This window comes from Loxodonta africana, chromosome 11 (genome assembly GCF_030014295.1).
Source record: "Loxodonta africana isolate mLoxAfr1 chromosome 11, mLoxAfr1.hap2, whole genome shotgun sequence".
NCBI lineage: Eukaryota > Metazoa > Chordata > Mammalia > Proboscidea > Elephantidae > Loxodonta > Loxodonta africana.
The window spans coordinates 37825303-37851922 of record NC_087352.1 but is presented as its reverse complement, the minus strand read 5'-3'; the positions used below and the strand labels follow the sequence as shown (position 1 = coordinate 37851922).

At 41.6% G+C, this 26620-nt stretch overlaps 1 protein-coding gene across 3 annotated transcripts in view; it reads left to right on the top strand.

Annotated features, from left to right (window-relative positions):
• Positions 1 to 6983: 6983 nt before the first annotated feature.
• The window catches only part of SOCS6 (suppressor of cytokine signaling 6), a 38281-nt gene continuing 18644 nt past the window's right edge, over positions 6984 to 26620 (top strand). Inside the window, exon 1 of one of the 3 annotated variants that reach the window (XM_064294405.1) lies at positions 6984 to 7077. The gene's annotated coding sequence lies outside the window, so the exon portion shown is untranslated. Of the gene's footprint in view, positions 7078 to 7453; positions 12284 to 20096; positions 20206 to 26620 lie in introns of those variants that run through there. The other 2 variants (XM_003406252.4, XM_023543734.2) reach the window with 2 other exon arrangements.

Here is a 26620-nt window from a genome sequence, read left to right as displayed (position 1 = left end):
AGTCTGTCTCTGGCCTTGTCCTAAGTAAACAAGGGGACATCTGTGACTCTCATCTAAGTCCTATGGGGCAGGGAGGGTTCCTTGCAGTGAGCTGTTTCTGATGCAGAGCGAGGGGGTTTCTTAACCTTTGCTGTTTTCCAAAATCATAGCGCTTGGGTAAAGTTCAACATTGTCACTCTCCCAGGCAGAGTGCTTTGTAACTTATCTAGTTCTAGCTCACTTCTGCAGGCCCACTCTGTACCAGGAATCGCTGGGTGGCATAAACAGGTTAAGCATTCAACTACTAACCGAAAGTTTGGCGGTTCAAACCCACCCAGAGGTGCCTTAGAAGAAAGACCTGGTGATTTGCTTCAGAAAGGTCACAGCTTTGAAAACAGTTGGGGTGCAGTTCTACTCTGACACACACGGACTCGCCATGAGCTGGAACTGACCCAAAGGCAGCTGGTTTGTCTTTTGTATGTTTTTACTATGGCCCCTGGGAGCTCCCTATTCCTGGCACTGTCACACACTGGAGGTGCTACAGGCCAGGGGCAGCTCTAGTCACAGCTTATGTCCTTTGGCTTTTTCAGAGTGAGTCTGCATCAGTCAAATCCCCAGGGCACCGGCCAAGCTTTCTGTTCGATTTTCTTGAAGCTGCCCATCGCTGGACTTTAAATGGGGTGGTGGGGGGGAGGTGTGAGGGAGGGGAGATCTCCATCTATCCCTCATTAGAGGATGGGACACAGAGCAACCCTGAAGACTCTAAAAATACTCACTTTTATAAATTTATCCCCACTGGCCTCTTCTAGTTTTCGGCTTCTTCTCTTTTACATCCCTGAAGCTAGGTGGGTAGGCTAATTTGTGCAGAACTGGTTTCGGAAACACTTTTTTTTTTTTTTTTTGCAAGTTTGATGCGGAAGACTTAGCGCTTAAAGTAAGGATACTTAGCACCTATTGTTCTCAACCTCAACCAAAGCTCTGCTCTGAGCCCACAGGACATTAAAATGGAAGCTGGGGTAAAGCTATTCTCTGAAAGACACTTCTGCAACACTTTTTTCAAGAACTCCTTTGGATCTCCAGTCTGTCGCTACTGAAATGTGACTCAGAATAGTAAATTTATACATACCAATTCCAAAGGTATTTTTGGTATTGTTATACAACAAGACATTCAAATGATCATTTTCTTGAACTAGCACAAACCTCATATTTCTGAAATATGTCTGCTGTCAAGTGAAGAGAGTAAAAGTACTTCTTTGTGAATTATACTCTTAATCTAAATATCCAAAGTCATCTTTGATTGGCAGGCCTTAGGCAACACTACTCATTCTATAAATTTGTCCTGGCTTGCTTACTTAGTTTTTCTCTAATGAGATAAATCTGAATTGTAGCACATTTAAGGTATTGTGTCATCTGTGACTAGATTCATTCTCAAGAATATATCTGAATAGTAAATTGTAAGACAACCTACTGTAAAATAATTGTTGCCAATCTAGCTATTTTTAACCTAGGGTTACTATCCTCTGATAAAGAATAGTAGAAAAATTAAGGGATTAGGTTTTTTAAAAAGTCATTAACCTTGAACTCATGTTCTCTTTCTAATTTAAAGGCTTGTCTATATGCCAGAATCTGAAAGTCTTTCTAAATAGTGGCTTGAGGTAAACAAAAGGTATCTATCTATTTGAAAGTATGTATAATCTGTAAAAGAGTGACTAAAGTACAAGCAATGCAAACTTTGGCAAATTTAATGACTATTATATAATTAGTTCCATGTATGCTCTTCAAATAATTTACTCATTCAGCTTCTCATTCATAAATTTGCAATAATTTTGCTAAACATATTAGGAAATTTTGCAAACAGAAATAATACAAACAATTTCAAAGAAATTTGGCAGTTTTTTTTTTTCTCATTTATTTGCTCATTTATTCAACTATTTGATACTAAAGTTTTACTGAGTTTGCTCAGTAGCTGTCAGAGGTGAAGGAGAAAACCTTTGTGCTCTTGGGTTCTAGGGTCTCTCAGGAAAGAGCTATTTAACAAATAATCGTGTAAATAATTAAACAGTGACAAGCATAATAAGGGCCCTGAAAGAGAAGTAATAATAGCTGCTATTTATTGAGGATTTACACTAAGCCCAGGTCTGTGCTAAGTGCATTATATAATCATTTAATCCTCTCAGTTATCCTATGAGGGAAGGACGATTGTTATGATTGTAATGGACTGCCACTGTTCGGGCTCTTCCATCTTTTCCTTATGGGAAACCCATTTTTTGTAGTTGAAGTTGCCTGCTCCATGTGTAACTCTACAGGGATGTATGCACACAGGACCCAGCCTTGTCGGTCAGAAAACTTCATTCCCCTGACAGCATTTATGATCTAAGACAGGCCAATAAGTGCCTTCTTGGTTGGGAAAAGGTATGCAATCTCAATCGGCTGCTAACTCAAAGGTTGGAGGTTTGAGTCTACCCAGAAGAAAGGCCTGGCAGTCTACTTCCAAAAAATGAGCCACTGAAAATCCAATGGAGCACAGTTCTTCTCTGACACTCATGGGGTCACCATGAGTCAGAGTCGAGTCCACAGCAACTGGTTAAAAGGTTCCTCTCTCTTCCCCTTCTGGAAGGAGGGAAGAAGTGCTTAATTGTAGAAATCAAACCAGACTTGAAATTGGGGCACTTCAGTTCAAGTTATGACTCAGCTACTTTCAGCCTGGAGACCTTGGGCAAGTCATTTGGTCTCACAGAATCCGATTCCTCCTCTGTAAAATGAGACTGTTAAAGATGATCAATAAGGGTCCTTCTGTCTCTAGAAGCCATGACTTTAGGTGGAAGAGGCAGAACTCTGCTCTCCTGCCTTTGTTTTATGGGTTGATTTGTGTCCCTCCAAAAGATATGTTGAAGCTCTAAGCCCCCGTTACCTGTGAGGGTTACCTTATTTGGACGGTTAAGAGCTTGACTACTAGCTGAAAGGTTGGTGGCTCAAACCCACTCAGAGGTGGCCTCAAAAGACAGGCCTGATGATCTATTTCTGAAAGGTCATAACCTTGAAAACCCTGTGCAGTACAATTCTACTCTGCACACCTGGTGCAGCCATGAGGCAGAATCAACTCAAAGGGAGCTGACAACAACAAGTTACCAAGAGGTCACACCGGAGTAGGATGGGCTCTAATCCCATAAGACCGGTATCTTTATAGGAAGAGAAAACAGAAAGACAGACAGATGCAGAGGGAAGACAGCCATGTGAAAACTGAGGCAGAGATTGGAGTTAAAAAAAAAAAAAAAAACAGTGGCCATCGAGTTGGTTTGGCTAATGGCATCCCCATGTATGTCAGAGTAGAACTGTGCTCCATAGGGCTTTCAATGGCTGATTTTTTGGAATTAGATCCAGGCCTTTCTTCTGAGGCACCTCTAGGTGGACTCTAACCTCCAACTTTTTGGTTAACATCAGAGAGTGTAAACATTAACTATTTGCATGACTCAGGAACTCCAGATTAGAGTTTGCCACAAACCAAGGAACACCTGGGGCTACCAGAAGCTGGAAGATACGAGGAAGTCTCTTCCCCCAGAGGCTTCAGAAAGAGCATGGCCCTGCCGACACACTGAATTTGGACTTCTAACCTCCAGAACTTTAAGAGAATAATTATCAGTTGTTTTGAGCCACCCAGATTGTAGTACTCTGTTATGGCAGTTCTTGGAAACTAATACACCCTGTTCAGAAGTTAGATTTCAGAATGACTCTTTGTCATTATCATTGTATAGCAAGTATATCAATCTGTGTCCATGGCTGCAAACAACAGGAAGTGGTTACCGTCAGCAAAACAAGAATTTATTCGAAGGCTATTGGGGTTGGCGGCAGGAACAGCCTGGTCCCCCTCCTCCTCCATGCGTCCTCCACGTTTGCACCATTTGCCCAAGAGTCAAAGTTCTGGGCACATTTAGCTGTGATGGGTGTAGGTAGGGCAGAGATAAGATTTCCCCAAAGGGTTGGATAGTGGACCGCCAAGAAAAAAAAACACGTCTACAGCCAAGAAATGTTAGAAATTCGGCCAAGCATGGAAATTTAAATAAGTAGGCTTAGACACTTGTATCTCTATACTTCTTGGAAGAAGTACAGCTGAATAATCCGTAGAAGCGAAGAGGATGGCGAGACTTCGTATCATGTATTTTGGACATGTTATTAGGAGGGGCCAATTCCTGGAGAAGAACATCATGCTTGGTAAGGTAGAAGATCAGCAAAAAAGAGGATGACCCTCTACTAGTAGGACTGGCACAGTGGCTGCAACAATGGGCTCAACCATAGCAACGATTGTGAGGAAGGTGCAGGACCAGGCAGTGTTTTGTTCTGTTGTACATGGGGTCACTACAAGTCGGAACTGACTCAGTAGCGTCTAACATCTCTACATTAAAGCTGTTGCTATGTTATTGATATTGTTGTCATTATTATTTTAATTCAGTGGTTAGGAGCTCATATTGTGGAATCAGAGAGATCTATGACTGAATTCCAGCTCTGACCCTTAGTACCAGCGTGAGTTTGGGTATTCACTACTTAGACACTAGAAGCCTCAGTTTCTTCATCTGTAACATGGGGACGATGCAGTGCCTGGCCCACAAAATATACATTACCTAGTAATAATAATCATTGATGAACCAGGCATCAAGTTAGGTGGTTTTCATGTATTAGCTCATGTAATCTTCACAACTATGTGATATAGTTAATATTAGAACAACCCCCTCACCCTTTTACAAAAAATAGAAATTGAGGTTACAACTGAGAAAGTTGTTTAAGCCATACGAATAGTCAGAGCTGTGATTCCCTCCGCGTCCCCCGGCCCCCCTTCCCCCCCCCCCCCCCCGCCCCAGTGCAGAAGCCGTGGGTCTCCTTAACTTCAGAAATCTTCCTCCATCCTTGCAGGGCCTCATTGCTTAGGGCTCACTTGTCCATAATGCATAGTCTCCTGCTTTTTGTCTTTTACAGATCAAATAAGGAGACACTGTCACCTTGATAGTGCCATCTATCTCATAATTTCTCCTTCCAAATGGTTTTAAAAAAGGTTTGAAAAGTTTGTTGCTTTTCTAATATTGCTTGTTCCCACCATGAACCTCTCTGACCATTCAATTTCAATTTACATTCTGCAGTTCACTGTGATTAGGTATTTGATAATTGATTTGTGGGAACCCTGGTGGCGTAGTGGTTAAGTGCTACGGATGCTAACCAAAGGGTCGGCAGTTGGGATCCGCCAGGCGCTCCTTGAAAACTCTATGGGGCAGTTCTACTCTGTTGTAAAGGGTCGCTATGAGTCAGAATCGACTTGACAGCACTGGGTAATTGATTTGTATGTACATCAGGGTAATAATAATGGTAGGCAACCTAGGTGGTGACAACGGTTAGGCACTTGACTACTAGGTGAAAAGTTGAGTTCAAACCCATCCAGTGGCGTCTCAGAACATAGGCCTGGTGATCTGCTTCTGAAAGGTCACAGTCTTGAAAGCCCTACAGAGCAGTTCTAGTCTGCATACATGGGGTCACCAGCAGTTGGAATGGACTTCAAAGCAAGTAGCAACAATGGTTGCTATGGTTGAGTCAGCGCCGCCTCATGGCAACACCATGCACAACTGGATTAGACCGTTGTGATGCAGTTTAATAAATTCAAGGAAGAACTGAAGATAGTAGACTGGTGACTAACACACAACCAATATATATGTTATTCAGTTCTAAAAATGATTGGATCACCTGAAGATCCAATTTCAGGTATTAAGTCACACTTGAACCACTTAAAAACTTTCCCCCCAGCCATATTTCTTTGCACTTTTAGTTTTTCTTTTAAAAGGGCCTTACTATTCAAGAGCACAATTTTGAAAGTCAGTAATAATTCTTAAGCTAGATTTGAGTGATAAACTTGTTTCCTCCTGTCGATTCTGACTCATGGCAACCATACAGGTCAGAGTAGAACAGCCCCACAGGGTTTCCAAGGAGCAGCTGGTGAATTCCAACTGCCAACCTACTAATTAGCAGCCAAGCTCTTAACCACTGTGCCACCAGGGCTCCAGATTTTAACGATAGTTATCTTTAATCCGTTTTCATTAAAAATAGGAGCGGACATTTTCCTAATTTCGTTGACAAAATTGTTTCCTGTTCTTAATAAATATTAGTAGCACATTCAGCCAATTTCTAAAGAAATGAGTCCAGAAAGGTTGACAAACTCTAGCTCTCTAAACCCTTGACGAATTCTAAAATCCAGACGGGTATTTCTGTGTAGAAATAAGTTACCAACATGCACTAGTGAAGTATCACTTCTGTAAAACCCCTCCAAAAATTACTAAATGGAAAAATGGGTAGCTTGAAAAAAGTAATATGCTTTTTAAAAGTAGATTTGATTATCAAGCTGGAGAGGTGTGGGAAGGGGTCCCCAACTGTGGCCTGTTTCAGCGTGGGCGCTGGGCCGTTTTCTGTCTCTCCCCTGGCAGGGACGCGGCCAGGGTCACCGAGCGAGGAGAGGACCCCTGCCCTGGGGGTTCAGCCAGGCGCCCCACCAAGTCCCAGGGGCCGGAAGCCAGAGAAGACCTTCTTTTCTATGTTACTGGGCCCCCCCAGAGAGGGAGTCAGAAAAGGGGGAACAAGGACAGACCAGCGACGGAGCGCACTAGGCCCGCGGGCCATCATGGGCAGAAAGCCGAGGCGCCGGGCGCGGACAGGGCTTGGACCCTCCCCCCGCTCCCCAACGCCTTCGACACTCCCTGCCCTCCCCCCGGGTCCCCCTACCCCCGGGCTTCCCCTCAGACCCCGACCCGCGCCCCGCAACTCTCCTCGGACCCCCGCTCCCCTCCAAACCCCACCCCCCTTCAACCCTCCCCTCGGGCCCCTCTGACCCCCACCCCCCCTGCGGCCCGCTCCGCCCCACCCCTCGGGCCCTCCGACCCCGGGACCCCTTCCAGCCCGCCGCTCAGCTCCACCGCCAGGAGCCGCCGCTCCGCTCCCGCGCGGGCCGCAGCGCGGGTGCCCCCCCTGCCGGAGGAGGAGGAGGAAGGAGGCGGGTGGAGGCGGTGCCGGAGGAGGGCCGAGCGGCAGTCGCGCCGGCGCGGGCGGAGGACGCGGAGCCGGTCGCGGGTGAGCGCTGCGGTCTGGGGGGCGCTGCTAGGGCCTTGTCCCCGTCCGGGGCCCGGGGGGCGGGCTCGTCTCCTTGGCGGCGGGCAGGGCCGGGGTCGGGGGCGCGGGGCCGAGCCGGGCGGACCGGGCGGGCCGATCGGGCCGATCGGGCCGGGGGCGAGGCCTGCGGGCCGGGCCGGGCCGCTTCCGCCGCGCGCCCACCCGGCTCGGCCCGCAGGCCCGGCCGCGCCTTTGTTGCCCGCTCGGCCCAGGAGCCGGGAGCCTGGGCCTTCAGGTCCGCCCGCCTCGTCCCGCGGACCTGCGGACCGGGCCGGGCTGTGCAGCCGGGGCGGGCGGGCCCAAACTGCGCTCCGGGGCCGGGGCTGGGGGTCGGCGGGCCGGGCCCCTCATGGAACGTGCTGCCGGACATGAGCGTGCTGCCATGGAGGTGGGGACGAGGGACTGGGGATTTTAAACGGCCCTGGGACCCAGGCGGGCCTTCACCTTTACTTGGTTTCGGTAGTTGCCAACTTCAGGGACACCATCGCGGCTGCTCGGGTAGCAGAACCTGGACATTCCTTAGAGGCGGGTCCTGGCCCCAAACTTGGAGTGTGTGCGGCCATCTGCATGCCAACTTACATGTAGTCAGAACGTGAGGCTTGGGGTTCCTGTCCCCACTTCTTTGGAATAAAGGGTCCAGGTGGGGGCATATGGTGGAACTGGGGCTTCCAGGAGTGAAGTGTGTGGTATTGAATTAAGCTCACCACTTGTGTTTGGAACGTCTCCCTTGGATAAGGCAACGTGTTAAGGTGGGTGAGGACCGAAGAGCATAGTGGTCTCATAACGTGAATAAGACACTAGGTGTGTCCCAACTATGATTTTGATTTACTGTGTTCTCGGAATAAAGATACATTTGTAGTCAAAAGTAAACTTCCATCTACTTCAAGATGAAGTATCTGACACGTTCTCACCTACAGTACGCAGAAAGTTATCCTGCCATCTTCTTAACCCACCGGCTCCCACAACATGAAATCCACTTAGCTTGAGTGAATTTTAAGGATGTTTGGTGCTATGGAGAGTCAACCTTATGTTAAGGCATGCGTGACTTTGTTTACCAAGCTTAACAGATAAAACTAAAAAGTCGTCGGTGGTATTTTGACATTCGCTTCTGCTTTCCATTTTCTCTTTAGTCCTTTGTCACCTAGTATGGACATACTGAGTTGCAGAATCTGTCCGTGTTGTAAGCAAGGTAGGGCCTCACCCTGCCCCTCTTCTTGCCTTTGAGGAAGCTGTCTGACTGACAGTGGACTTGGTGGAGGTTCTTCTTCCCTGGCTCCTGGCCAGTGCTTTCCACTTTGAATGTGGGTAAGGATCACCAGTTTATTCACCTGAACCTTTACTTCTTTTGAACCATTGATTTTTTTTTTTTTTCCTTGCCCGTTGCCCTCCATTCTTACGGTGGGAAGACAGGCCGGCAGTAAGCTCTGCCTCCACCCAGGGGCACACCCTTGTGTCACCTAGCCACCCTCCCTTGGCACACAACTGGCAGGGAGTGGCGGCAGAGGGATCTGATGCCATAGAAGGCGTTGGGGTGTAGAGGCTCTGGTGAGCTGACTGCTTTCTGAGCAGTTGCAGTCCATGATATTCTCTGGTCTTGCTTTAGACCTGGAAAGGTGTTCTTTTGCATTGCTTTCTTTTTAGGGAACAGAAAGCAAGTACCTTCTTCAAACCATCTTTTTATGTTATCATACCTCACAAGTGGCCAGTTTTCAGGAAACTTTTTTGCTGCTGATCCCAGTTTATTTTGGTTGTGGAAGTAATTGTGTGATCTTCTTTCAAAGTCATACACTGAAAAGGGGGGAAACGTTATGTCCATTTCCAAATTTGTGACAATTACAGTTGTTATGAAGTCTCTGGGTAGTGCAGTTGTTTAAGCACTTGACTACTAACCAAAAGGTTGGTGGTGCGAATCCACCTGGCGGTGCCTCAGAAGAAGGGCCTGGTGATGTACTTGCAGAAGATTATTGCCACTGAAAACCTTTTGGAGCGCAGTTCTGCTCTGATACATGTGGAGTCGTTGTGAATTGGAATCGACTTGATAGCAACTAGCACTGTTGTTATTCTCTCCTAAAAATATCATATGAAATGGGATGAAACACAGGCACATATATAATGTAAAATACTCTATGTTACTTATAACCTAGTAGTCAGAATCGACTAGACAGCAACAGGTTTTTGTTTTGTTTATAGCTAATGGATGTGTAAATCTCCCATTTAAATACTTAGAGAAGGGTAAGTAGGTAAATGACCTGAGCTAAGAAGGCTACCTTTTGCTAGTTTCTGTTTGTAGCATGCCTTACAGGTAGGGAAGATTATCTTTTTCAGTTCCCTATCTGCATCCCTCCTTTTCCAGTTTTGGAAATGGCACTTACATCTATGGTACCTCTGAGTACTTCTGTAAAAGTTTTCCTTTTACAAGGGAGAAATTCCTCATACCGGTATGTGTCATAAAAAGAAGAGCCCTTCTTGTGTGAACAGATTGATTGAGATAATGGTCCAGGTAGCAGAAGAGAAACAGCAGTGGGACCTGCTTTACAGCGTGCTGAGGGTGAAGCTGTCGTGAATGTTTTCATGGATAATTTGTTATGCTGCTCAGCATGATGGCTTAGCTGATAAGTGGTAAAGACTTTAGGACCAAGGGCATGTTTTACTTTCAGCTGATCTCAGGGATTTCATTGATGATACCACACAAACATTGAATCTTAGTTGGGACAGTTGTTTTAAAGTGGCTGTTGGAAAACAGATTAAGAGAGTACCTGTATCTTGGTCTTGATGTTTGAAGAATAGAAGTATTCAGATAAAGGCATCTAAGGTTCATTTCTCACATTACACATAAAAGACATTTTTAGAGATGTTAGACCTGTGATAAAGAACATACTTTTACTATTTGTGTGATCTTGAACAAGTTTTATATTCTCTCTGAGTCTTACTCCTCACGTGGACTAACGTGGGGATAAGAGTCCATCTCCCAGAGTTATTGCGAATGTATTTTGCTTAGAGTTTGAAATCTTTTCCATGGCCTACAAGGTTTCTGTCTAGTTCTGAAAAAAAAAAAAATTTTTTTTTTTTGGCTTAGTTCTGAAGACAGTCTTGAACCACCCCGTGCCTTACCACAAAGTTAAGCTCTAACATTTCTGTTCCTCAAGGTACCAGGCTGTTTCCTGCCTCCCCGTTTTTGATATGGTTGCTCCCTTTGCCTAGAATATTCTTCATGGTTGGTTCATTCTTAGATCTTGATCTGGCGTCGCCACCTTGGAGATGCCTTTCCTGATTAGTCTACTGTATAGCCTCTTCATGAGGGCAGTGTTGGTACAGATTCCCTTGTAGGACCTTCCATGTGGGAGACATGGGTTCAGGTGCTGGCCAGTGCACCTCAAGCATAGCCACCACCTGTCTCTCAGTGGTGGCTTGCATGTTGCTATGATGCTGAACAGGTTTCAGTGAAGCTTCCAGACTGAGACTAGGAAGAAAGGCCTGGTGATGTACTTCCAAAAATCAGCCGGTGAAAATCCTGTGGATCACAAAAACAGTCTGATCCACAGCTGATCATGGGAGCGGTAGCAAGACCGGGCAGCATTTCATTCCGTTGTACGTGGTGTCATTATGAGGCAGGGGTGACTTGATGGCAGCTAACAACAACATAGATACTTAAGCAGTCCTATCTTAGCACCTTGTATATCTGCTTCATAACATTTACGACTGTCTGTAATTGTTTAGATAACTTGTTGCTGGTCTGGCCATCCACGAGAACAGGTCTTGAGGTCTGACTTCTCTGTATTGCTAACACTTCTGGCGAGGCCTAGCCCCTGAGCAGGGATGTGGTGCACAGAAAGTGCTGCGCAGCTCCATACCTGGCACGTAGAAGCTCGGTAAACTGTCGTGTTAATATCGTTAGGTGTGCGTTAAAGGCAAAGTCATGCTGTGTTTATTTGAGAAATCTGTTGGTTTTTCGTATTATTTATTTATCCCTGTCTGAGCTGGTCTGCTCAGTTGAATAAATCATAGCACTAAAAAAGCCCAAGTCCTCATAGCATGGCCCAAATATAGAGGGCCATCTATCCCTGTAGCGCCATCATGTGTGTCTGTGGTGGCTCATGGACAGGACTGGTTGGTGCAGAGATAACCACGCTGTCGTCACTTCTGCTGGTATAACTGTTTGCAGTGTGTGGGGAGTAACCACTCCAAGGAGCGTTTCCCTGGACATTAGCTTAGTAAGGTGAAACATCAGTCACCTGGAGCCTTCTACCATCCTCAGTTATCTGATGTAGAATTAAGCAGGAAGGGAAAACTCATTTGGAAATTAATCACTCCAAAGACCTGGAAGAGTCAGATTTCAACTGGTGAAGGCAGTTTTTCTCAGGGATTCAGATTTAGAATTGAACTTCACCCCTTCAATTTTATAGGCTAGTTTAAAAAAAAAAAAAAAAACTCAAGTCTTATTTGCCTTATGTGTAAAACAATGATAGTGCCTTCCTGGAGTTGGTGTGAAAGTTAAATGAGGTAATGCATGAAAATTTATTAGCTCAGTGCCTGGAGTATAACAAGTGCTGATAGTAGTAATCAGTTTAAAATGTACTAACCCCAGTAACTATGAGTAGTTAAAAGGATATTCTGATTCATCAGCAATGTCCACATAAGACTTGACTTCTTTGTAAGAAAGCAAGCGTGGAAAAAGCCTGTGAGACTAAAGGGACTAGAAAAAGGGAAATAAAAGAGGAGAGAGAATGGGTGCGCATAGAAATATTGTGGCCCAAGCTGTTAGAATTGTGAGGATTCCAGGTGGTGATGGGGGGCAGCAGTCGGATTGCTTGGCAGTGGGGTCCTTGTGATTGGATAGCAGGAGATCTAGACCAAGAAAGCTTCCGTCCTTATCTCCTCTGCAAAGCCTGATGCTCTTGTTTTCATGCTGTTCTCATGTAGTTACACATCACTCTTAGCTGTCACAAAATATTAAAATTGTTAAAAGGGCATCACATTTGGACACTACATTTGGGAAGCAGTGGCTGTCTCGTTTTCCTCAGCAGCAGACTCTTCAGAGGTAGAGAAGAAGCAAGCTGGCATTAAAAAGAGAAGAAGGAATATCTTGGAAGGCCCGGAAGGCAAACCATGACCTGAACAACAGTGAACCCTAAAGGGGTCACTACGCCATCCCGAAATTTTCTAGCAGGTAAATTTGGTCATCTGAGAAGACATTTCTCTGTGTACAGCAGTTTAATGACAACATGAGATATTATATTTAATGTACATACTTGTGTTTAAAGTGTCTTTTCAGAAGGCAGAGGAATACATGACTTCTATTAGAAAGGCAGCCATGCGTGTTGATTTTCATGGTAGATGTTATTCTGACTACACCAATAACAAGCTGAATGATTGAACTAACAGGGTTAGTTCTCACTGGTAGGCCTGTTACTTTGTATGATTTTCTTTTTGTGAATTTTGTTTTGGTGATTATAATAAAGTTGTTTGTTATTGAAACATAATTTTTGATTTTTAAATGAAATATCATCATCCCTCTGTCAGTAGTCGTGTTTGTTGATATTTAAAAGTTTAAAAAAAAAAAACATTTTTAGAGAATAACATTATGACCCAGTATCAGACTTTGACAGGCTCTGTAATTATGTACCAGTGCATAGGGTTGCATTAAGATTTCTGTTGTTTTATACATTTGCAGAAGGAATCTTATTAGATTAGCTTCACTCTTACAGGGATGAAGAGGAAATTGAGACTAAGGCTAAGAATCTGCTCAAAGTCACACACCACATTACCGCCAGATTTAAGAATGGGGGTTAATGTGTTAGAGTTTTACCAGAAAAGTCTAATGTGTTAGACCTTTTTATTATCTCTTGGATTATCTTGTATTATTTTTTTAGGCATACTGTCTTGCCATTGATGAGAGATGTTTTAACTTAATCCTAGGAGTCAGAATTTGGATCTGTGCCTTCATGGAGCCTGTGACAGTTGAGCTGGCTCTTGAAGGATAACCTGTATTTGATTAATTTGATTGGGAAGAGATTAAATTAGAAGGCAGGGACAGTATCTCAGACAGGGTGAACAGCAGGAGCCTATATCATCATCCTAGGAGTTCCTTGTGCGTCTTTCTTTTGTGGGCTTCCCTGTTCTTAGTTTACTTCCTTAGTTTAATGGAGCTCATCCTCCTAGTAAGGAGCCCTGGTGGTGCAGTGGTTAAGCACTTGACTGTTGACCAAAAGGTCAGCAGTTCCCATCCAGTGGCTCCATGGGAAAGAGACCTGGTGATTAACTTCCGTAAAGATTACAGCCTAGGAAACCGGGAACCAGAAGCAGTTCTATTCTGTTACACAAGGTCGCTTTGATTCAGAATCAACTCTATAGCACACAACAACATCTTTCTGTTAACTTCTTGAGAAAGGTGATGGGGAGTTTTTTGTTTTTTAAAGCAAACAATTGTTTATTCTCCTCACACAGGGGGAACCTTGGAGGGAGGCCTACTAGGGCTAGTGCACAGTTACGTTAAGTAATCTATGACGCAGTTTCTTTTTTCTTCTTTCTGTGCCATCAACATTTGTTTTTTGAGGGGGGGTATTCTTTTTTTTGAGATCTTGCTTGTCAGAAAATGCCTGTGTTCTAAATACTGATTTATGGTCTGTGAATAGAATATTTTGGGTAATATTTTAGTCAGGATAGACTAGGTTATGCTGCAGTGATAAATTAACCCTGAGGTATTGGTGGTAAAGGACGGTTTATTTCTTGCACTCATAAAGCCTGCTGTGGGTCTGGGGCATCCCATGGCATTGTCCTGTGGATCCAGTCTGCTTTCACCTCTGTTATCCACCACATTACCACTTGGCTCTGAGCCGCTATAACACATGAAGAAGAGCTGACAGGTCACATGCTGGTTCTTCACTGCTTTGGCCCAGAAGTGACATCTGTCACTTTTGTTCACAGTCCATTGTCTGGAACTAAATGTGGCCTTGCGAGGATGCTAAGAAATGTGGAAGAGCACCAGGATAGTCACTGAACTGTAAATGTGTGTTCTTGTGGAAAGTAAATTTTCCCTTAGTTTTGTTTTTTGTATGTTAAAAAAAAAAATTATTATGGTAAAATCTGTATAACAAAATATTTGCTATTTTAACAGTGAACAATTCAGTGACATTAATTACATTCACCATGTTGTACAACCATTACCACTGTCCATTTCCAAATATTTTTCATTCCCCTAAACAGAAACTCCTTACCCGTTAAGCAGTAACACTCACATTTCCTCTTCCCCGCAGCCCCTGGTAAAAAAAAAAAAAAACATAAAGTTTTGTCTCTATGCATTTGCCTATTCTAGATATTTCATGTAAGTGGAGTCATACAGTATTTGTCTTTTTGTGTCTGACTGATTTCACGCAACATAATGTTTTCAAGATTCATCCATGGTGTAGCATGTATCAGGATTTCATTTCTCTTTATGGCTGAATAATAGTCCATTGCAGGAGCCCTGATGGCACAGTTGTTAAGCACTCGGCTGCTCACTGGAAGGTCAGTGGTTCGAACCCACCAGCTGCTCCTCAGGAGAAAAGACCTGACGATCTGCTTCTATAAAGATGACAGCCTAGAAAACCCTGTGGAGCAGTTCCATTCTGTCATGTAGGGTCGCTGTGAGTCAGGATCAACTCGAAGTCACACAATGACAACAACAATGTGTGGATATACGACATTTTGTTCATCTATTCATCTGTTGGTGGGCACTTGGGTTGTTTCTACCATTTGACTGTATTGCAAATAATGCTACAGTGAGGACTGGTGTACAGGTTATCTGTTTGAGGCCCTGCTGTCAAGTCTCTGGGGTATATATCTAGGAGTAGTATTGCTGAGCCATATGTAATTCTGTGTTTAACTTTGTGAGGAACCACCACGCTGTTTCTACAGTGGCTGCACCATTTTGCATTCCTACAAGCAATGGATGAGGGTTCCAGTTTCTCCACATACTTACTAACACTGATTAGTTTTCATTTTTCCAATCATAGCCATCACTGTGATTTTGATTTACATTTCCCTAGTGACTAAAGAAGGATCCCTGGTGCCGCAGTGCTTAAGCACTTTGCAACTAACTGATACCGGAAAACAAACCTGTTGCCATCGAGTTGATTTCTGACTCATAGCGACCCGGTAGGACAGAGTAGAACTGCCCCATAGAGTTTCCAAGGAGTGCCTGGTGGATTCGAACTGCCAGCCTTTTGGTTAGCACTAACTGATAGGATGATGGTTTTAACCTACCCAGAGGCTCCGGAAGAAAAAGACCTGACGACCTACTCCTGTAAAAGATTACAGCCTATAGAACTCAATGGGAGCATTTCTACTCTGTCACATGGCGTCTTTATGAATTGAAAATTGACTTAATGGTACCTAACAACACAGTGACTAAAGACATTACACGTTTTCTTATGTGCTTGTTGGCCATTTGTATGTCTTCTTTGGGGAAATGTTTATTCAAGTCCTTTGCCATTTTGAATTGTTCTTTTGTTGTTGGGTTGTTGGAGTTCTTCATATATTATGGATATTAGATCCTTTTTTGATATCTGGTTACCAAATATTTTCTCCTCTTCTGTAGGTTGTCTCTCTACTTTCTTGGTAAAGTCCTTGAGGTACAAAAGTTTTAAGTTTTGGAGAAGTCAATTTTATCTATTTTGCTTTTTGTTACTCATGCTTTTGGTGTCATGTTTAAGGGTTCTTTGTCAAAATTAGCTCCTGAAGCTTTACCCCTGTTTTGTTCTAAGAGCTTTATGGTGTTTTTTCTTATATGTACATCATCGATCCATTTTGAGTTAATTTTAGTATATGGTGTGAGGTATGGGTCCAGGTTCATTCTTTTGCATGTGGAGACTTCCCTTGGAATTTTGAAGGCATTAATCTACTGTCTTCTTGCTTTGTTACTGCTAAGTCAGCTCCTTTATGTCTCCCAATCATTTGTATGTAATTTTATTCCTTCCTGGAAGCTTTTTAGCATCTTCGTATTATCTCCTGACTTTTTTGTGGTGTGCTTTATTATTATGATTATTTTTTCCGGAGGTCCTGAGCATTCTAGTCTGTAAACTTGTGTTCTTCAGCTCTGGAAACAATTTTTTTTTCATTTCTTTTATAGTTTTCTTCCCAGACTTTCTTTTTCTTTTCCTTTTTTCCCCCTGTGTGAAGCTCCCCTTTGTTGGATATTGGACCTCCTAAACTAATTTTCTTAGCTTTTCGCTTAATTTTTCATGTCAATTTTTGTTATTGTTGTTCTTTTTTTTTTTTTAAAGAAATTTCCTCAGTTTTGTCTTCCATTGAATCTTTAATTTTGGCTACATGTGGTAGTTTTGTCGTCTAAGCGTCCTCTTCACTTGCCCTTTTTTTAGAGTGGCACCTGACTCTTGTTCCAATTTGTGATACCGTTTCTTAGGCTATAGGGTTGCTGTGAGTCAGAATCGACTCAACAGCAACAGGTTTGGTGTTTTTGTTTTTTTTCTTAGGCTTGCTTTTTCTTGTCTTCCCTTCCAGCAGGCTTAGATTTCTGCTGTTTCCAGTTTGTCTAAGCCAGTTCCAGTTTTCATTGTCTCTGTGTGTCTTGGGGACAAGTGAAGATAAGGAAGTCTGTGTTTAATCACAAGCTCGTCCAGAGTTTGTTTTTCTTTTTTATAGTTTGTTTAAATTGTGTTGCCAGCATCAATGTATGTATTAAGGTCTTTCACTTTGGAAGAAACTGAATTCTAATTTTTCTTCAATAAGGTAGTGTTTTCTCTTAATGTTGACAGGAAGCCATATCCTTATTATTGAGCTCTGGGTAACCTGATTTATGAAATGCCTGCTCACCTGCAGTGGGCAACATGAATTATTTTAAGTTGGATCAGTTTAAAAGCATCAGAGACCTCCTCTTTGGGAGCCTATAATGAGTGGTTACTTTTGACAATTAAATTATCATTTTACAGTGCAAATAAGCCTCTTTTCCATTTTGTGAGATTTTTATATTATTATTGATTTGAATAATTACTGCTCTCCACGATTCCTTTTAATGCTAATGATCAATGGATAAGGTTTACATTCGCTATTATATACATTTAGTACATCTTACAGGGATTACTTTTTATATTCAAAATCTGCTATTCTGAAACCCCCTTCTTAATTTGGGTGTGCCTTAGAAAATGAGATTGATTGGACCGAAAGCTTATATTCTCTAATGCAAACTGAATGAAAGAATCGTTAACAGTTTATGTGTTACATGCAGAAGTATTTGAATAATTGACAAATTGCTTTTTAAATTGCAGCATTTGTAAGGTCTGAAGGCCCAGAGAGTAGTCAAAGCAACTTTGTTACTTTTCAGTTATTTTTACATGGATGCTGCCTTTCCGGAGTTAAAAAATGTTGTTTTAGCAATTTAATACGATTTTTATGTATAAATAAAATACTTTAAATCTTGAAAGTAGTGAAAAGTAATGGAGGAATGTCATCACAGCACTATTTGCTAACCGCAGCCCTACCCCGGAATAAAAACAACAAAAACCACATATATAGATATTCTTTGGACCCTTTTGAATTGGCTGTAGTTGTTCAAAAATTCTTAAAGGACTTTACCTGTCAGGTAGTATAACCAGTGAGGTGTCATACTTTCTCATAGGCAGTGAAAGTGGTGATATATTTTGGGAATTTGTTGTGTTATTAAAGTAATTCTCTTCTCATTTATTAAAATGCTAAATAATTATTTTGTAATTTATTATTGTCAGCTGTGACTATGTAGAAACGAATCATATTAAAACAACTGCATTTAAATAGTATTTTATACTTCTCACTCTAGAAGTGATTAATGCATTTATATGAGACGGTACAACATTAGATGTTTTCACCCTGTCAACTGTAATTACACATTAGCTGCTCAGGTGGGGTCATAGCTACTCGGGAATCACTGCTGTTATTGCTTCGGGGTATGTGGGGACCATTAGGGCTCTTAGTAATATTATGTCGGAGTGCCATATATTCAACGTGCAGACTAATCCCTTTTTCTATACTGCTCAAGTCTCCATTGACTTAGGATTTTAAAAGCTGTATGAATTTGCTTAAATGTATAATAATTACTTTAGAGAAGACTCAAGCCACATTCACAGAGTAAAGAGATAAGACTGAATTGTTTATTTGAATAGGTAAGTGCCTAGACAAGTGTAAAAATGTATATATTAAAAATTCAATACAGAAAGACAGTGATGCGTGAGTATATAGGTATTGAAAAAATAATTGGGAACCTCAAGATTAGAGAACCTGAATCTTTTATAATGGGCAGTCAGACTGCCTGACCAGAAGGATACACTGTCTTTATTTCGCTGAACAGTAAACAAACATGTCCTTTGCTCTGGAAGGAGATGTCATCTGTGTCATTCAGGGCTGTTTGGCTGACAGATGTCCAGAACAAAAGGCCGTCAGTGCCTCTTAACAATGTGAATAGAAATGTGAGAGACACATGGAGAATTTTCTCCCAGCAGCGGTTTTTTGGGCGTTACAATATTCGCAGAACTTTGTAGCTTCTTTGGTAAAGGATCTATACCCTCCCTCCTAATTTATGTTTAGCCAGTAGGAAATGCTTTTTTTATGAAATCTAATTAACCATCCCCGTTGCTTACAGAGGGATCCTGCTGGTTCAGTGGTTAGTGCTCGGCTGCTGACCAAGTTTGGTGGTTTGAACCCACCAGTGGCTCCATGGGAGAAAGACCTGGTGATCTGCTGCCATAAAGATTACAGCCTAGAAAACCCTATGGGGCAGTTTTACTCTGTCATATAGGCTTGCTATGAGCCGGAATCGACTCAACAGCAATTTTTTTTTTTTTTTTTTGGTTTTTAATTGGTTATTCTTTTCTCACAGTGAGTTGAGATAGAACTGGGATAAAAAACAAAAAAACAGCCACCGTGGAATTGACTCTGACTCATGTCAACCCATGTGTGTCAGAGTAGAACTGTGTTCCATAGGGTTTTCAGTGACTTGATTTTTTGGAAGTAGATTGCCGGGCCTTTCTTCCAAGGCACCTCTGGGTGGACTTGAAACTCAAACCTCCAACCTTTGGTTAGCAGCTGAGCACATTAACTGCTTACATCACCAGGAACTCCAGAACTGGGATAGCAAGGTTTTTAATTCATTTAATTCTGTTGTATATCTATCATGGCCCAGCCACTGTTCTAAACTCCCTGCATTTGTGGAACCTACATTCTGCAAAGGGAGTTGGGGGAGACAATGAACAATAATCCCAATAACTTAATGAAAGTGTATGCATGTTAAGAGGTAATAAGTGTTGGAGGTAGGTGGGGAAGTGAGCAGAAAAAAGGTAGATTGGAGATGCCAGGTGGTGTTGGGTTACAGTTTTAAATTGATTGATCAGGATGGGCCTTGTTGAAAACCTGACACTTGAATGAAGACTTTAAGGAGAAGAGTTACCCAGTGGCAGAAAGAAAGGCCGGTGCAAACCCTAGATGGGAGTGTGCCTGGTGAAGTATATCCTTATACAGCAGGGAGTTCACCATGGCTGCGTTGGAGTGAGTGAGGGCAGGTTGGTAGGCGATAAGATTGGAGAGGTCATGGGGATGTGGATTTTAACTTTTACCACTAGAGGGATTTGAGCAGAGTGACCTGATAAAACATGTATTGTAAAAGGATCAGTTTAGCTGCCGTATTGTGCAAAGGCCATAGGTATCCAAAGAAGAAGGCAAAGGAAACTACCTAGAAGGCTGTTGCAGTAATGCAGGTGAGAGAGGACAATGGCTTGGACCGATGTGTGGTAAAAAGTGGTTGGATTCTGCATCTACTTTGAAGGTAGCTGCAGTGGGGATTTTGTAACATTGGATATGGGGTGTGAGAGGAAGAGTCAAGGATGATTCCGAAGGCTTTGAACCTAGCAGCTGGAAGAACAGCCATTAACAAAAGTGGGAAAGGCTGCAGGTTTGGAGGGTGGGTGGGAAAGATCCAGAGGTTAGTTTTGAACACATTACATTTCAGATACCTGTAAGACATCCAAGTGGAAATGTCAAGAAGGGAGTTGATTATAACTAGTCTGGAATTGAAGAGAGAGAAATTTGGAAGAGGATGGCTTGTGGATACCACTTGAACCCTGAAGGGTGAGTGAAATTGCTGAGGAGCATGGGCATAGAGGGAGAAGAGAAAACCAGCCCTGAGTGCTGGGATACTCCACCATTAAGAGGTTGGAGGGAGAGGAGAAGCCAGCAGAGGAATGACCCGGGGGGAGAGGTGTCCTTCCAACAAATGGTAAAGTCACGTCAAGGAAGAAGGAGTCATCCCCTGTGCCTCGTCATGCTGCTGGCAGCACCTAAGATCAGGACTGATGCTGGCTTTTCCATGTGGAGACCACTGGGGACTTAAACAAGAGCAGTTTCTGTGTAGTGGTGGTGGGGAAGGTCCCTTTGGTGTAGGTTTAAGAGAGAACAGAAGAAGTATAGACCTTGAGTATACACAATTCCTCCCAGGTGTTTTACTGCAAAGGGGATATAAGGTAGATGGGACCATAGGTGGTGGGGAGAGTGGGGTCAAAACAAGTTTGTTTATATATAAGAAAAATAGCAACATCTTGGGGAATGATCCAATAAAGGGTAAGTTTCTGGGAGGGAAAGAAGATCAAGTGCACAAGAGGAGGGTTGCCTTTAGACAGGAGCACGGATCATCTGTATAGGAACAGGATGGAAGTAGACAGAAACAGATGCTGTTGAGTGCGTAGATGTGGTGGGAGTCAAATTTCTTTGAATGGCCTTATTTCTCAGTGAAATAGGAAGCTGGGTCATCAGCTAAGACTGAAGAGGGGGCAAAGAGTTAGAGGTGTGAGGAAAGCTGTGAAGTGGCAGGCTGGGTAAATAAGAGAGGAAGTGAACCAGGGGAGTGTATCTGATTCTCAGACAGCATTAGAGGTGCACCTGAGGGTTGTGGTCATGAATATAAGGTGAGACCCATCAGAGTGGTGATGGTTTCCTCTAGCCCCATTCTGCCGTATGGGTGCAGGCGGGGTATAGGCAGAGAGTTGATTTAACCAATATGTGGTTTTGCCAAGAGTTTTTCAGAGGGAGGGTGAGGCAAGGAAATTGAGGATATATGTAAAGGGAGTAATGATTAATCACGGAATTTTTAAGGAGGAAAGACAGTCTTTGGAAAGCTGGTAGGTTTACCGTTTACCATCCTTGTAATTTAGACTGAATTTTTAAGGCCAATCAATCCCTGACATTCACTCACTCACCCAATCAAGTTGTTCTCTCTCTTTCTACACACACACACACACACACACACACACACACACACACACACCCTAATACAAAAGTTTTAATACCAGATTTTGCAAAAAATTATTTTGTAGGGGTGGTGAGGAGAAGGAGGAGGTTGTCTAAGCTCTAATAAAGCAAAAATGAAAATTTTATCGATTTATTTTTTGGCTAGAAATCAAAGTATAGTTGGAAGCAAGAAAAGACCTTGCATTTTGTATTAACGTGATGGATTAGTTCAGCTATACCCTTGAAGAAATAATTTAACAAGCTCACAGATTTCATTCTTATAAAAACATTGCATGTTCATTATAGAATATCTTGAAAATAATATTTACAAAGAATTCTGAGATCCAGTTAACATTTCTGCTGTATTCTTTTTGGTCTGTTTTTCCTCCCTATTCTTTGTACATAATTGAGACCACACTTTACATATAATTTTGTTTCCTGTGTTTTTGCACTTAACAAATGAACAATATGACCTTTTCGCCCATGTTATTTATAACTATATAAATATCAATTTTCGTCGCTCCCTAAAGGTCCATTGTGTAGATGTGCCAGAAATTTGTTTACTGTTCTCATACTGTTGGACATAAGGTGGTTTCTGATTTTTTCAATTTGTTTTTTATTGTAAATAATGATGTAAGGAACATCAGTATACTTTGGTCTCATGTTCTTTAAGGTGTATAAAAATAGCATTGGATCAAAGAGTGAACATTTTAAGTCTTGCGTTTCGCCAAATTGTTTTAGAACTACATGAAAACATTTTCGAGCATTAAATACCATTTAGAAAAATCCTTTTTGTTATTTGTCTTGTGAAAAAACATTACTATTTTAATTTGCGTTTATTTCATTCTTATGAGGGTTAGTATTTTTCTATAAATGGTGTTAAGCCAATTGGTTATCCATGTGGGAAAAGTATAAATGAATTCCTATCATGACTAGGTTTATCAGGTACCTAAACGTGAAAAGCAAAACTTCAGTACTTTCAGAGGAAAATGTAGGAGAATATCTATGATTTCAGTGTGGTAAGCAGAACTCCCAGACCAAGGCAGAGTAGGAAGAAAGGCATGGTGATCTGCCAAAAAATCTGTCAGCGAAAACCCTCATAGATCACAACAGTCTGATCCTGTGCCGAGGGTCTCCATGAGTAAGGGACCACCAGTTCGAGGGCAGACAACAATAACAACAACAAGGATTTCTTGAGACCCTTCCTGAGTACAGGATTATATTTTTAAAAAGCTTTTTTCTACAACTTGTATGATTTTTTTTTTTTTTTGCATATTTGATCCTTTTGGAATTTATTTTGAAGTAAATAATGTAAGAGCCCTGCTTTCTCCAAATGGTTGCCCAGCCTATTCATTATCATCTATTGAATAATCCATCTCTTTCCCTCTAGTTTAAAATGTCCTCTTAGCCAGATACTATTTTTTTGTGTGTCTTGGTCGATTTCTTGATTTTGTGTTCTGTCCTATTGCTCTGTCTGTATTTCCCCTCCAGTTCTCAGCTGTTGCAGGATGTTCAAGTATCTTGTGTGGATCATTCTCCCTCATTAGTCTTTTAGAATTTTTCTGGCTGTTTTCATTGTTTGTTTATCTACTTCAGTATCATTTTGTCACATTCCTCCCAACAGCTTTATTGATGTTTTATTGGGATCTTGAGTCAATAGTTTGCCATGATTAAATTGTTTTATCTAAGAACCAGATGTGTCTTTGTATTAATTCAAATCTATTATGATCCTCTGAAGAATTTAAAGTTTTTCATGTAGTTCTGGACATATATAATTTTATGTTTTTTGAAGCTATTATAAATAGCCCTGGTGATGCAGTGGTTAAGCGCTTGGCTGCTAATGGAAAGGTTGGTGGATTGACCCACCGGTGGCTCCGCAGGAGAAAGATGTGTCAGTCAGCTCCTTTAAAGATTTACAGCCTTGGTCATGGTAGCTCCGTAGACACATCCAAACTCCCTGAGGGACCAAATTGCTGGGCTGAGGGCTGTGGGGACCATGATCTCGGGGAATATCTAGCTCAATTGACATAACATAGTTTATAAAGAATATGTTCTACATTCTGCTTTGGTGAGTAGCGTTTGGGGTCTTAAAAGCCTGTGAGGGGCTATCTAGGCTACTCCCCTGGTCTCATCCCTTCAGGAGCAAGGAAGAATGACGAAAACTAAAAGATACGAGGGAAATACTAGTTCATAGGACTAATGGACTACATCAGACTGAGTCCATTACAAAGAGATGGTGCCTGGCTACCAATACCGACTGCTTTGACAGGGATCACAATAGAGGGTCCTGGACAGAGCTGGAGAAAAACAGAACAAAATTCTAACTCAAAAAGAAAGACCAGACTTCTTGGCCTGACAGGAAACTGGAGAAACCCTGTGAGTATGGCCCCCGACACCCTTTCAGCTTAGTAATGAGGTCACTCCTGAGGTTCACCCTCCAGCCAAAGATTGAACAGGCCCATGGAACAAAACAAGACTAAAGGGGCATACCAGCCCTGGGGCAGGGACTGGAGGGCAGGAGGGAACAGAAAAGCTAGTAATGGGGAACCCAGGGTTGTGAAGGGAGGGAGGGTGTTGACATGTCATAGGGCTGTTAACTGATGTCATAGAACAATGTATGTACTAACTGTTTGATGAGAAACTAGTTCTGTAAACCTTCATCTAAAGTACAATAAAGAAAAAAATATTTGGATACATAATGCTACAACCAATAAATACAATAATTGATTCTATCCCTCAAAAAAAAAAATTACAGCCTTGGAAACCCTATGGGGGAGTTCTGCTCTATCTTATGGGGCCACTATGAGTTGGAATCGACAAGATGGCAATTGGTCGGTTTTAGTTTGGTTTTAGACTTATACAGTGAAACCTGTGAGAGGCTGAACTTAACGGGACTGCCTTGTTTTTCTGAGTCTTGCAAGTTTTCTGCCTTTGACAGGGTACAGGCTTAAACATCACTTTTCTATCACTCGTTTTAGTGGAAACTATTTGACTTTTCCATCTCTGACAGGTTTCCTCCTTACACAGGTTCCAGCTTTTGCAGGTTTGACTGTATTTCTTTTCTAGCTTTTTTAAAAATGTAGAATACTAGTGATTTTTATGTGTGAATTTTGTAATTGGTCACTTTACTGAGTTCTTTTTTTTCCCTAATATATATTTTATAGTAAAGCTATGCATTTCATCTGAATTTTAAGTTAATTTTTAGAGAGTTTGTCAGAGTACTCATGTATTTCAACTTCTCATGAATTTGTGATTAGTCTAATTTTTTATATTTCCTTTTTCCTTTTTTTCTTAATTATGCTAGCCATTTGCTTTCCTATTAAGTTTTCTGTTTATCCAAAGGTTCAACTCTTGTCATGTTTAATACTACTGCTTTTTCTTTTCTAATTCGTTAATTTGTGCTTTTATCTTTATTCTGTTTTTCCTTGCTTTTGTGGTTTCCCTAACTTTCTAAATAGAATGCATATTTTGTTTCTTTTAATTCTTTACTGTTTAGTTTTGTAAATGTTTAAAGCTTTGAATTTTTCTTTGAGCCTTTCTTAAAAGGGAAATGTATTCTAATTCTTTTAGGGTATAGAATCCCGTTTAGTCAATAGATGAAATAGCTATATAATCTAGATCTTCTGTAGTTTTCTTTTGTTTCTTACATTTTCTTGTCCTGAAAGAGACATTTTAATGCTGTTCTTTGTGTGCAAAAATTTTTGGCAGTTTTTATTGTGATTATGCCTTTTGTAATGTGCCCCTTTTTATTTTGTTCAGCCAATTTTTCTTTAATGTAATCCTGCCTCATATTATCCCTGTTACTCTAGCCATTTTGTTGTTAGCATATACCTTTTCCCATTCTTTTCTGTTAAAGGATGTTTTTCCTAAACAGTGAAGATTAGTAGTTATCAGTTAATTGAAAAAACTGCCCTAAAGCAGGGATTCATGCACTTTAAACATTTTATTTTAAAATGAATAAATATGCACTCTTTCATTTCCACTGTAGGACCAAGGTTTTATCTTTAAATATCCATTGACTGAACTCAGCATCCCTGTGAATTATGTAATCTGTATCCTTATATATATCGTATAGGATTTCCAGTTTGGTGCTTCTTTTAAGTAGAGTTAGAAGTTAATTACATTTGCAGACCATTCTTTGTACAAAGTCTTCTAGGTTTTTTGGTAATGTTGCCCCAGTCTTTTAGAGTGTGGTTTTGCATGTACTTAATTGCACAGAAAAAATTTTAGCAACCTGTATTTTTTTAGTCTTTACACACTAGCTCTGTTTTTGTAGGAGTAACTTTTTGTTTTGATAAGTCTTTTTTTCTTAATATGGATAATGTTTTATTGTCTTTTCAGTGAAGGTTTACACAGTTGTTTCGGTTCCCATTTAAAGATTTGTGCACAAGTTGTTTAGTGACATTGGTTACATTCTTTACAATGAATTAACATTATCATTATTTCTGTTTTGTGTCTTCTGTTTGAAGAAATAACTTAAAAAATGCTTATTTTATTAATTTGCACGTTTAAATTGTGTAGTGGATTTAAATTGAACAAGACTTGGATGAGCGTCAGGTGTATCTGGGAGCTAGTCTGGATACTGGGGACATAACAGTGACCAAGACGTAGAAGGTGCTGATCGCAGTAGAGTGTAGCTGTACAGTTCAGCGGATACCAAAAAACCAAACGCAGTGCCGTCAAATCGATTCCGACAGTTCAGCTAATAGAACATGAAAATCCAGATCTAAAAATGTTTTTCTTCTAACACTTGCATTTATTCCCATTTATATTTATTGGTATATCAGATATGTTGGAACCTAAACTCTATCATATTTCATGTTATATATGCTGTTATCATCATTTTCTCCTCTCGTACATGGTTTGTTCTCTCCCTCCTTCCACATCTCCCTTTCTGAGAAAGCCTCAGTATCTAGTAAACCCCTTTAAAACCTGCTGCAGTCGAGTGGACTACGACTCATAGCGACCCTATAGGACAGGGTAGAACTGCCCCATAGAGGTTCTGAAATCTTTCAGAAGCAGACTGCCACATCGTTTTCTGGAGTGGCTGGTGGGTTCGAACTGCCGACCTTTTGGTTAGCTCTTGAGTGCTTTAACCACTGTGCTACCAGGATACCTAAGTAACGCCTTTAGTATTTAGTATGACAAGTAGTATACTCAAAAATTCAGAACATTGGAGTAGAACCAAGGAAAGCATCAAGAATTGGAACGAAGACATACTCAGAAATTAAAAATACAACTTTTGGTGCAGAGAAATATT